Source organism: Dryobates pubescens, chromosome 17, assembly GCF_014839835.1.
Source record: "Dryobates pubescens isolate bDryPub1 chromosome 17, bDryPub1.pri, whole genome shotgun sequence".
NCBI classification, from domain to species: Eukaryota; Metazoa; Chordata; class Aves; order Piciformes; family Picidae; genus Dryobates; species Dryobates pubescens.
In genome coordinates, this window is record NC_071628.1 from 10,599,317 (window position 1) to 10,611,437 (window position 12,121).

Below are 12,121 nucleotides of genomic sequence, written 5' to 3' on the forward strand. Positions count from 1 at the left end.
CATCAGTGCCTCCAGCACCATCAAACAGAAGAATCCCAGATGATTTTTTATTTTTTTTTTTAAACTTTAAGAAGATTAAACTAACCTTGAGTTCTTAGCTTTTCTAAGCTCCTCAGCCAAAATTAGGGTCATCCACAGCTAAAAAAGAGAGAGAGAGATGTAAAAATAGCAGCTCCTCTCCAAATGCACCACGTGCCTCTCTGCAAGCAGGAGTGCTCCCTGTCCCACCAGCACAGCAGCTCTCCAGCAGCACCTCCACCATCCCACAGCTCCAGAACCATCAACTGACACCAAGGGATGGCTTTGCATGGCAGGATGAGACCCAGGTCTCTCCTAACTTCTCACCTGTGGAGATTGGTAGCAGGGGTTTTAACCTCATTTAACACAGAATGATAGAATCCCAGCAGGGTGGGGTTGGAAGGGACCTCTGGAGATCACCCAGTCCAACCCCCCTGCTCAAGCAGGGGCACCCACAGCAGCCTGCCCAGCATCACAATGGCCAGGAGGGTTTGGAAGCTCTCCAGGGAAGGAGACTCCACAACCTCTCTGGGCAGCCTGCTCCAGGACTCTGAACCCTAGCACCAAAGAAGTTTCTACTTCAGTTTCCTTACCATGGGCCATGGTTTTGTTTCACCACAGCTGCTTCACCAGGCACCATGGTGGCACCAAGCCCAAGCCATATCCAGGTGTAAGCTTCCCCCATCAGCCCCAGCACCACTGCCACCCACAGCTGCCCTCTCCATTACCTACACCAGAACTACGAGGCCAGTTTCCATGATGAGGCTGAGCCCAAGCAGCCCTCTCACCAGCCTGGCCCCTTCCCACAGCCTGCCAGGTCCTGCTGATGGTCCTGTGCATGGGGACAGCAGGATGTGGCTGCTGGAACCTCCATCAGCCAACTTTCACCGTGGTCCTTGCAAGGGGAAGGGGAGGGGGTGGGTGCCATGTGCTCACTCCAGCATCCTTACACCCAGGGGTCTCGTTGGGTGGCACACCTCAGCAATCCCCCAACAGACAGATTGCTCCTGTCCCCTTCACTCTGCTCATGCTAAAGAACTCTGAGACAAGAAGCAGCTTTGGAAGCAGCACACCAGGTGGCATCACACGACACAGGGCTCCTTGCAAAGGGCCGTGGAAGCATGGAGCTGGAGGAGAGGCCAGTCCTGGGGAGGAGATGATGGTGGTGGGGAGCCCAGCGAGCAAGAGGGGCTGTGGAGAGTGGCTTGTGCCTCCAAACACTCTGTTCACCCCATGGCCAAAGTTCTGCAGGGTAGATGAGCATGAGCTGTGGTGATGGGGAGATGCTGGAAGTGTCCTCACTGCAGAGGGAAAGGAAGAAACAAGGGATTGCTCCTCGTTGAAGCATGCAGGCTACACATCCTGCATGGTGGGGAAGCTCCAGGGAAGCAATTCTCACAGCTACAGGCTGCAGGAGGGGCCTGGGGGAGCTGGGGACTTTCTACCTCCTGCCAGGGGAAAAAGGAAACCATGTCAGCAGCAGAAGCTGTGAGCATCCTGCATCCCCTCAAGCAGAAGGAGGGGAAGGTTGGGTGCCCAGAGGCTCAGACGAGTTCAAAGCTGCTCGGCGTGGGTTGGGAGATGCTGGGGAGGGGCAGTGACAGATCTGCTGCATCTCAGCTCCACCAGCCACCCCAGAGAGTCATCCCAGAGCCCACCCAGCTGCAGAATGGCAGATTCCCTCTTCCCTCCTGTGCAATGGCTTTGTGCTTCCTTCCACACACACTGGTGGTGACCTCTCCTCAGAGAGCACTGCAGGTCCGGTGGCACCAAGCCACATCTCCAGGGGCTCAGGGCAGGGAGGGCTTCCATGAGGAGTCCAGAGAAGGGCAACAAACCTGCTGAAGGGACTGGAGAACAGATCTGGTGAGCAGCAGCTGAGAGTCCTGGGGTTGTTGAGTCTGGAGAAAAGAAGCTTGGAGCCAGGTGGGGGTTGGTCTCTTTTCCCAAAGAACAAGGGACAGGACAAGTGGAAACAGCCTCAAGTTACCCCAGGGAAGATTTAGGTTGGACATGAGGAACAATTTCTTCATGGAAAGGGTTGTCAAGATCTGGCCTAGGGTAGTGATGGAGTGCACCACCCATGGAGATGTGGTGCTGAGAGGGACATGGTTTGGTGTGAGCTGGCAGTGCTGGGGTAGCAGCTGGGCTCCATGACCTCCACCATCTCTTCAATCTGAACCATTCTGTGACCTATGCCTCAGGCAGCCTGTGTGACTGGCTTTGGATCTGCTCCACAGATGTGGCCAACAGCACTGGTGAGGAGCAGGAACAGGTCAGAAGAGGAGCACCAGGGCCAAGCTCCCACAGCAGCCAGCTCTGCTTTGGCCATGCCCATAGAGCCACCCACACCATGGATCTCCTGCCAGGACATGGCCGGGACCTTGGTGAGAAGCAGCACCCTGATGCTGTGAGATAAGGAAGCCAAACCATCCCCAAGTCTGCAGAACTCACCCTGGGCAGCCCCAGCCACCACCATCCCCACCCCAGGATCAGCAGCACCCCAGCCCCGGCACAGCTCCAGCAGTCCGCACGTCCGGAGCCCAGGCCTTTCCCTGGAGCTGCTCCGGGGATTAAGCTCAGGATTTGCAGGAGCAGAAGCAGCAGCTGGAGGCAGCTGCTGGCTTTGGAGATCTGTGGGGCTGTCCACCCCTCCAGCTCCACAGGAGATTATTTTTTTAAGAGGAAACCATCAGAAAAGGGCTATTTTACAAAGTGAAGTTTAAGCTAAAGTCTCTCTGGCAGCAACATCTGAGCTGGGCGAGATCAAAGCCCCAGCAGCTCTGCTGCCAACAGGAGGAGATCTTGGCTGCCAATTTGACTGCCATTCCCTGCCTTTGATGCCTCACTCCCCAAATCCAGCATTGTGCTCGGGATTCATCATCCCTCCAACAAAGTTAATGTTGGGCTGGGCAAAGCCCCTGCTGACTAACTGGGAGCTCTGAGCCCTGCTAACTCACTGGGAGCTCTGAGCCCTCGAAGCGAGCCGAGGTCTCCTCTGAGCTGTGGGATGAGGAGGGAATGAGCAAAATTACCTCTGGAAAGGGCCATTTCCAGCCAAGCAGCTCAGGGAGTGGTGGCCTCGCCTGGAGCACAACCTGCAATGGGCTCCAAGCGACCTCTCTCTCCCTGCAGACCCCCAAGGAAGGGCTTCAGGGGAGCAGGAGTGGCTCAGCAATGTCCCAGAGGGTTCCCCAGCAAGGTCAGCTGGATGCCCCCACAGTGAGGTGGGAGGGCAGGCCATTGTGGAAGGTGCTGAGACCTTTCTCCTCCAGCTCCTGCAGCCCTGCCCTGACACCCTGGTTCCTCTCCCTATCCCCTGCCCCACTATAATTCTAATAATGGAAGCATCATCATCATTATTATTATTATTATTACTATTACTATATCATCATCATTATCATCATCATTATAATTATTACCTGTTTTGCTGCTATTGCTCCAGCTGATGGCACTTGCTCCATGTAAGAAGGGCACCAAGTGCCCACCAAGAACAACCATGGACCCTGCCATGGCACCCCTGCCCGTGATGCCTGCAACTCAACCCCTAGAGAAGCTGACCAGCACCAAGTTGGTGAAGAAGAGGAGAGACATCTTTGGTGTGAGGGTGCTGGAGCCCTGGAGCAGGCTGCTCAGAGAGGTTGTGGAGCCTCTTTCCCTGGAGAGCTTCCAACCCCACCTGGCCATTGTGCTGCTGGGCAAGCTGCTGTGGGTGCCCCTGCTTTGGCAGGGGGGTTGGACTGGGTGGTCTCCAGAGGTCCTTCCAGTTCCCACCATGCTGGGACTCTGTGACTTATGTGGAAACTCACCAGCTGTTCCCTGGCAGCCTTATTTCTGCTCACCAGAGGTTTAGTCCCTGGAGTCACAACCTTTTCCATGCCAAGCCTCCAGCAAACCCAGGTGGAGCTCCTGTGGCCATCGCAGAGCCTGGTGGCACTGCAGCTACACTCATCTCTGAGGGCTTCAGAGCATCACAGTGTCAAAAGGGCAGTGGAAAACGTGAACATGAATGTTTGGGGATGAGGAAGAAAGGTTCTGCTCTGCAGAGCCAGCACAGCTGACATTTTGGGTTGTGAAGAATCTGCTGCCCTGGTTCAGTTAAGGCAAGGAAGAGTTTTCCATGTTCCTCTTGAGCACCCATGGGGTCACCTAGGGCCTCAGTGTCACTTTGACTTGAGGGCTGGACTAGGTGACCTTGAAGGCCTCTTCCAGCCAAAGATACCCTGTGATTCCATGACTTAGTGACTGCTTTCATCACCAGAAATCTCTCCTCCACCCTCCTGCCAGCAGCCAGCACATGGCAACAAGTCCCCACCTGCTAGTCATGATCTGGGGTGACGAGCTCCTGGCTGGCTCTGCTCAGAGCCCTCAAGCAGATCAGAAAGCATCTTTCAGCCCTGAGCACAGCCCTGCAGCAATCCATACATTAAGTCCCAGTGACTGATGACAACATCACCTTCCAGTCTGCCACTTACTGCTGCCCTGTAGCTTTGAGGCATTAAGTTTCAGATTTCTAAGCCTGGGATTTTGAGGGAACCTCTCTCCATAACCCAAATTGCTTTTGCCAATGACTCAAACTCACTCTTCATCCATCCCAGCTCGGGCAGGCTCCACGTGTTCCAGTTGCACTCCTGCCAGCAGCACACCAGAGATCCTTGGTTGGACTCTTTCTAGGATGTATTATGTAGAGGCTGATAAGCATATTCATACTGATCACCTGGTGATGGAGGTGGCTTTATAAGCCCCACTTGCTGCTCCCACAAGCAGGAGGCCCTTCTGCAGGCTTACAGAACTCCAGATGCTTCAGCAACAGCTTCACCTGCAGTGGCTGCACGACCCAGAAGCAGCAGAGCTGCCTGGTTCTGCTTCTGCTGCACTTGCAGATGCAAGTCAGGAACAACCAAATCCTCAGGGACCATCTGCAGGTTCCTCTGATCTGCAGAGCAGCATGAAATGCCCAAGCTTGGTGCCAGGTGATGCTGTACCTGCACAGGTTATGCAAGCGCACTGGAGCTGTGCTGGCTGCAGAGCAGCTCTGGTGCCACTGCAAACTGGTCACCAATCCCTGCTGCAGAGCAGCTCTGGTGCCAGGGGAAACTGGTCACCAATCCCTGCTGCAGAGCAGCTCTGGTGCCACTGCAAACTGGTCACCAATCCTTGCTGCAGAGCAGCTCTGGTGCCACTGCAAACTGGTCACCAATCCCTGCTGCAGAGCAGCTCTGGTGCCACTGCAAACTGGTCACCAATCCTTGCTGCAGAGCAGCTCTGGTGCCACTGCAAACTGGTCACCAATCCCTGCTGCAGAGCAGCTCTGGTGCCAGGGGAAACTGGTCACCAATCCCTGCTGCAGAGCAGCTCCGGTGCCACTGCAAACTGGTCACCAATCCCTGCTGCAGAGCAGCTCTGGTGCCAGGGGAAACTGGTCACCAATCCCTGCTGCAGAGCAGCTCTGGTGCCACTGCAAACTGGTCACCAATCCTTGCTGCAGAGCAGCTCTGGTGCCACTGCAAACTGGTCACCAATCCCTGCTGCAGAGCAGCTCTGGTGCCACTGCAAACTGGTCACCAATCCTTGCTGCAGAGCAGCTCTGGTGCCACTGCAAACTGGTCACCCCTCCTAGCTGCAGAGCAGCTCTGGTGCCACTGCAAACTGGTCACCAATCCTTGCTGCAGAGCAGCTCTGGTGCCACTGCAAACTGGTCACCAATCCCTGCTGCAGAGCAGCTCTGGTGCCACTGCAAACTGGTCACCAATCCCTGCTGCAGAGCAGCTCTGGTGCCACTGCAAACTGGTCACCAATCCCTGCTGCAGAGCAGCTCTGAACTCCTTGAACCCAGCCCTGTATTCCCATGAGATCCCAGAACTGTCAGCCCTGGCTCAGCATCCTCTGACAACATGTGGACCTGGCACTTGAGGACATGGTTTGAAGGCCATGGTGGTCTTTGGCTGGAGGTTGGCCTTGGTGATCTTTAAGGTCTCTTCCAACCGAAACAATTCTAAGATCCTATGACTCCAACGATGGGTCAGCCCCTGTGAAACCAAGGAGGTACTGGCAGGAGAAAGGACAATGATCATGGAGCCCCTGCTAACCAGGATGGGCTGACAGCCTTCCCTGTGCACCCCTCAGATCCCCAGAGAGACACAGAGGTGCTGTCACCCCCCAGCTCCCACCCCACCTCGGGACATCAGGCACAAGGCATCCCCATGTGCTCTGCCCCACGGAGGGACAGGGATTGGCAACATCCTGCAGGGAATGTCCTCTCCCAGACCCTGTGGGAAGGAGCTGTGCTCCTTGTGCTCAGTGCTGCTGCACACCCAGCCTGTGGAAAATAATCAAACCACAGAAAGCCAAATCCATGTGTGCTGCTCAGAGCCAGAGAGCAAGCACCTTGCCTTCTCCTGGCAGCATTCCTGATGAGCAGCAACCCAACGTGGCCAAAATCTCAGGGGAGAGGAGAAGGAAAAAACCTTAAATGGTTCATCAAAAATTTACTTCTCATGAAAGCAAAGGGAGGTGCTGGAAGAAACACAGGGCTGAGATCTGCAGCAACACCTGGAGAAGCCACAGCCCAGCTCAAATCTCTGCACCCTCCCCTCCTCAAGGAGCACCTCCACCAAGAGGTAGCCCCCAAACTGGCTCCCTGAAGCTGCAGCCCCTTGAGCACTCAACTTCCAAACCAGTCACCCAAAGATCCCTGCAGCTGCAGCCCCCCAGCCAGTCACCCCAACCACCCCTGCAGCTGCAGCCCCCCAGCCAGTCACCCAAACATCCCTGCAGCTGCAGCCCCCAGCCAGTCACCCCAACCATCCCTGCAGCTGCAGCCCCCCAACCAGTCACCCAAACATCCCTGCAGCTGCAGCCCCCAGCCAGTCACCCCAACCATCCCTGCAGCTGCAGCCCCCCAGCCAGTCACCCAAACATCCCTGCAGCTGCAGCCCCCAGCCAGTCACCCCAACCATCCCTGCAGCTGCAGCCCCCCAGCCAGTCACCCCAAACATCCCTGCAGCTGCAGCCCCCAACCAGTCACCCCAAACATCCCTGCAGCTGCAGCCCCCAGCCAGTCACCCAAACATCCCTGCAGCTGCAGCCCCCCAGACAGTCACCCCAAACATCCCTGCAGCTGCAGCCCCCCAACCAGTCACCCCAACCATCCCTGCAGCTGCAGCCCCCCAGCCAGTCACCCAAACATCCCTGCAGCTGCAGCCCCCAGCCAGTCACCCCAACCATCCCTGCAGCTGCAGCCCCCAACCAGTCACCCCAAAGCTCCCTGCAGCTGCAGCCCCCAGCCAGTCACCCCAAGGCTCCCTGCAGCTGCCAGGGAGCTGTGGAGAGCCAGGTCTCATGGAGCAGCGATGCTGCAGGAGACAGCAGGCAGCAGCTCAGCCCTCACCGGTCTGGGCCCTCAAATCCCCATCTGACCCCAGCCCAGCACTGATGACGAATCCAAAGGAGATGCCCTGCTGGACTCTTGCTGCCTGCAGGTCAGAGTCCAGGAGCTGCTGCTGCTGCTTACCATGGGCCAAGCCTCGATGAGTGCCCATGCCAGCTGTACCCAGTGTGTGCCAGTGCCACTCGCCCCAGTGCAGGGGCCAGGCACTGGAGCCCTGGGTCAGCTCTCAGCCTGCCCACAGAGTAGGCTTTGGGCTGCACCAAGAACTTGAAAACACAAAAACCCCCAACCCAAACCCCACCCCAGGTGACCCAGAGCTGACTGGCGTGTTCCAGGCAGATGTTTCTCTCTTCATTGGGATTTCAGGCTGAAAGAGACCTGGAGCTGCAGAAGGGCTCTGGGATGGCTCTCCTGCCCATCACACCCAGACCCTGCCAGTCCCCTCCTTCCCCAGCCTGTCCTTCTCCCATTCACCATTTGGCTGGCTGATGGCCACATCCAGGGTCTCCAGAAGACTGCAGCGTCCAGGAGAGGGAAGAAAGGGAAACTGCTTGGGGTGGGTTTGTTTCTGCAGGCTGCCTGGCAGGAACAAGCAGCAGAAGAGATGTTTTGTCATCTCAGCCAGCCCTTGATTCTGCCCCTGGGTTTAACGGCTCAAAATACATATTCATTTAAATGCAAATCTCTGCCTTCACCTGGGACCCGACAAAAGCTTCTGCTGAAATGAATGTTGACCTTTCCCAGGCACCCTCCATCTCTCCCTGCTTTCTTCTCTAAATCAAAGCTTTTGAGGATGACCTGGGCTTGCTGACCTTGCTGGGAAGAAAGCAGCTCTTCTCCTTGATGAACCACAGCCACTAATTGGCAACCCCTCTCCAGCTACCCCAGCCCAGAGCCAGGCAGCACCCTGGAGACCTGCACCAGGAGAAAGATGCTCTGAGATACCAGACAAAAGGCTCCCTGGAAAAAGCATCTCCACTGCTCAGGAGAAAATGGTTTGAGCTGGCTCATGCCTGGTGCCACAGCACAGTGGTGCTGCCCTCAACTACCACAGGGTCTTGCCAGTTCTAGGGCACAGACCCCACGGAGGTGCCAAGTGTCAGCAAAGCAGGGACTGTTTGAAAGGGTTTGGAGTGATGGGATGAGAGGCAATGGTTCAAAACTGGAGCAGGAGAGATTGAAGTTGGACATTAGGAGGAAGTTGTTCACAATCAGGTTGCCCAAAGATGTGGTTGAGGCCCCAATCCATGGAGACATTCAAGATCAGACTTGAGGTGGCCCTGGGCAGCCTGATCTAGTTGGAGATGTCCCTGCTGAGAGCAGGGGGGGTGGACAAGATGACCCTCGAGGGTCCCTTCCAACTCAATGCAATCTGTGATTGTGTGAAATTCCCCAGAACCTGAGGAGACCAACATGGATGTGAGGTCAGCAGGAGGCTGAGGTCAGCAGGAGGCTGAGGTCAGCAGGATAGAGCACATAGAATCAACAAGGTTGGAAAAGACCTCGAAGATCATCCAGTCCAACCTGTCACCCAACACCTCATGACTGCTAAACCATGGCTTCAAGTGCCACCTCCAATATCCTCTTGAACACCTCCAGGGATGGTGACTCCACCACCTCCCTGAGCAGCACATTCCAATGACTAACAACTCTCTCTGGGACGAACTTTCTCCTCACCTCCAGCCTAAACTTCCCCTGGCACAGCTTGAGACTGTGTCCTCTTGTTCTGGTGCTGGTTGCCTGGGAGAAGAGACCAACCCCCTCCTGGCTACAACCTCCCTTCAGGTAGTTGTAGAGGGCAATAAGGTCTCCCCTGAGCCTCCTCTTCTCCAGGCTAAACAATCCCATTAGATTCCATGGAACAATTGAAGTCATCCCTGCTAAGGCATCGTGGGCAGCACCTTGCTCCCACTGCTCTCCATAGGGATCCAATTCCCACTGGACAGCAGCACCACCCCCCAACAACAACTCCCCACCTTGCTGCAGAGGCTGGAGAGAGAAGGAGCCCAGGCACACCAACCCTAAAGAGCTGTTAGCAAACCTCTTCATGTTTGCTCCTTGCTTGCCAGATCAAAAAGGCAGAAGGAAAGATTTTTAGCTCCCCTCAAAGCAAAAGCATTTGACAAAGCCCCATGCCTGGAGATGAGAAGCAGCCAGATGGTTGATGAAGCCTCACAGAGCCCTTGTTGCTGTGTTTGCACAACAGAGAAGATCCAGGAGGAGCCCCCAGGGAGCAAGTCCCCATAACCCTGTGCCAAACCCACCCATCGTGGCGGCCACTGCAGCCAGGGAGGAGCCAGAGGCACTGCCAGGTGCCTAAGGGGTAAAGCAGCGGTGGACAACAAGCCCAAGACATGGAGAGGATGAAGCTGTGAGCACTGGCTGCTCTGAAGCTCCCTGAAGCCCATGTCAAACCCTCCTTGCTGAGCCTCTCCATGCACAGGGCAGGTGGAGGGCGAGCAAAGGTGGGATGAGGTCTGGACTCTGCTGGGGATGTCAGGACTCTGGAAGGGTTCACCTTCCCAGATGTCCATAAAGCAAGGTCTCCAAGCCCCATGGCTGCTCACAATCAAGCCCACTGCAGGGCTGAGAGCCTCCACAGAGCCTTCTGGGCTCTCAGCCCCATGGAGAAGTTGGCTGCAGCGTTGCCCATCACACCCCAAACCCTCAAACTCTCAGAGCTGCAGCATGAAATGACTTTGCCAAGGTCACAAACAGGCACAGCCTCTGAAATGGCAGGTCCCAGGGCAGGGAGAGGGCCAGGGTGGCATGGGACCCACCAGCTGTGCCTCTGACATTTCCACACAACCTTTAGTTACTAAATTCCATCAGCTCTCAGGATTCAGCTTCTTCTCTTCATGTTGTCCCTATAAGCAAGATGCCAACCCCTTCCCCAGAAGCTCCATTCCACCACCCTGCACCCCAAAGGCAGCTCCTCCTGGGGTACATCACCCTCTCCATGGGCTGAGTGGCTTCTAGCAGCACATGGCTCATGTCCACTCCCTGCCTGTGGAGCAGGAGGCTCCAGCAAGGACTGTCCTCTCAGCATGGTGGGCTGGTGGCTGCCTATCAATTGAGATGCAAATAGAAAGTGCCACCTTTGCCAGCCAGCTGGCCGAGCTCATGGGCACTGAGCTTCACATTTCAGTTTGAAAGCCAAAGCTGCTCCTCCACAAAACCATTGGTGAAGGCCAGGAGCAATCCTTGGGAGCACTCTGGGGAGAGAACCCAGGCAGAGACACTGGACATGGTGTGGAGAGGGATGGAGTCATGGAACAGAATCCCAGCCTGGTTTGGGTGGGAAGGGACCTTTCAAGATCATCTAACCCAGCCCTCTGCAGTCAGCAGGGACATCTGCAACCAGAGCAGGTTGCTCAGAGCCCCAAACAACCTGAGCTGCAATGGGCACCAGGATGGAGCATCTCCCACCTCTCTGGGCAGCCTGGGCCTGGCTGTCATCACCCTCAGGGTCAAACATTTCTCCCTTCTCTCCAGTCTGAATCTGCCTCTTGTAGTTCAAACCATCACCCCTGGTCCTGTCACGACAGGCCCTGCTCAGAACTCTGTCCCCAGCTTTCTGATTGCCCCTTGAAGTACGGAAAGGCCACCAGGAGGTCTCCTCACCCTGCACCTGGGCAGTGCCCCTGCTGCCAGGCTGGCGCTCTGGCAATGAGACGTTTGGGATGGCTTTGGACATGTTGGAGGTGCAGGCAGAAGGATCAGTGCCCAGCTCCCACCTCTCCCCTCAGAGAGGGGACAGCAAAAGGTGGAAGATGCCCTGAGCAGGCTGAGCTGAGCAACCACCTCATTACACTAATTGGGGCGAGGTCAGCCCTCCCAATTACTGCGATGCTTCACTGCCCGGTGAAAGGCATGACAGCAGGTGACACAGAGGGCATCTGAGCCTTCCCTGCAAGAGCTGGGGTCATTCTCCTGACATGAGCCACAGGGCTGAGGTGTGCAGCCTCTGTCCTGCCTCATGGCACCTATCTGAGCTGATTCTGGGGGAAATGAGTGAGGAATCAGCTCCTGCTGGCACAAAAATGGGGGCAGCACGGACCTGGCACAGCTTAGCCCTATGAGGAGAGGCTGAGGGAGCTGGGGTTGCTTAGCCTGGAGAAGAGGAGGCTCAGGGGAGACCTTACTGCTCTTTACAACTACCTGAAGGGTGGTTGTAGCCAGGAAGGGGTTGGTCTCTTCTCCCAGGCAACCAGCACCAGAACAAGGGGACACAGTCTCAAGCTGTGCCAGGGGAAGTTTAGGCTGGAGGCGAGGAGAAAGTTCTTCCCAGAGAGTTGTTAGCCATTGGAATGTGCTGCCCAGGGAGGTGGTGGAGTCCCCATCCCTGGAGGTGTTCAAAAAAGGATTGGATGTGGCACTTGGAGCCATGGTTTAGTAGTCATGAGGTGTTGGGTGACAGGTTGGACTGGATGATCTTTGAGGTCTTTTCCAACCTTATTGATTCTATGATTAATTTCTGCCTGCACCCCAAGCCCAGGGAGGCCACCACTGACCACCCCTCACAGCTCCTTTCAATCCAATTTTAAGACCACACTTAAAGGTGCCACCCAGAGCTGTGGCACAGGGATGCAGTCATCTGATAAGGATTTCCTGCCCAGGAGCATTTGGAGATGAGTTTCACAGTCCCACCAGCAGGCTGTGAGCTCACAGGGCTTCTTCCCCCAGCACTGAAATGCTGGGGCATGGGCAGGA

At 55.9% G+C, this 12,121-nt stretch overlaps 1 protein-coding gene across 5 annotated transcripts in view; it reads right to left on the bottom strand.

The window, feature by feature from the left end:
* Positions 1 to 12,121, bottom strand: part of FRMD5 (FERM domain containing 5) — a 76,677-nt gene that overhangs the window by 23,709 nt on the left and 40,847 nt on the right. Inside the window, exon 2 of one of the 5 annotated variants that reach the window (XM_054168880.1) lies at positions 86 to 138. The exons of the other annotated variants lie outside the window; for them this stretch is intronic. The gene's annotated coding sequence lies outside the window, so the exon portion shown is untranslated. The remainder of the gene's footprint in view (positions 1 to 85; positions 139 to 12,121) is intronic. 5 annotated transcript variants of the gene reach the window in all.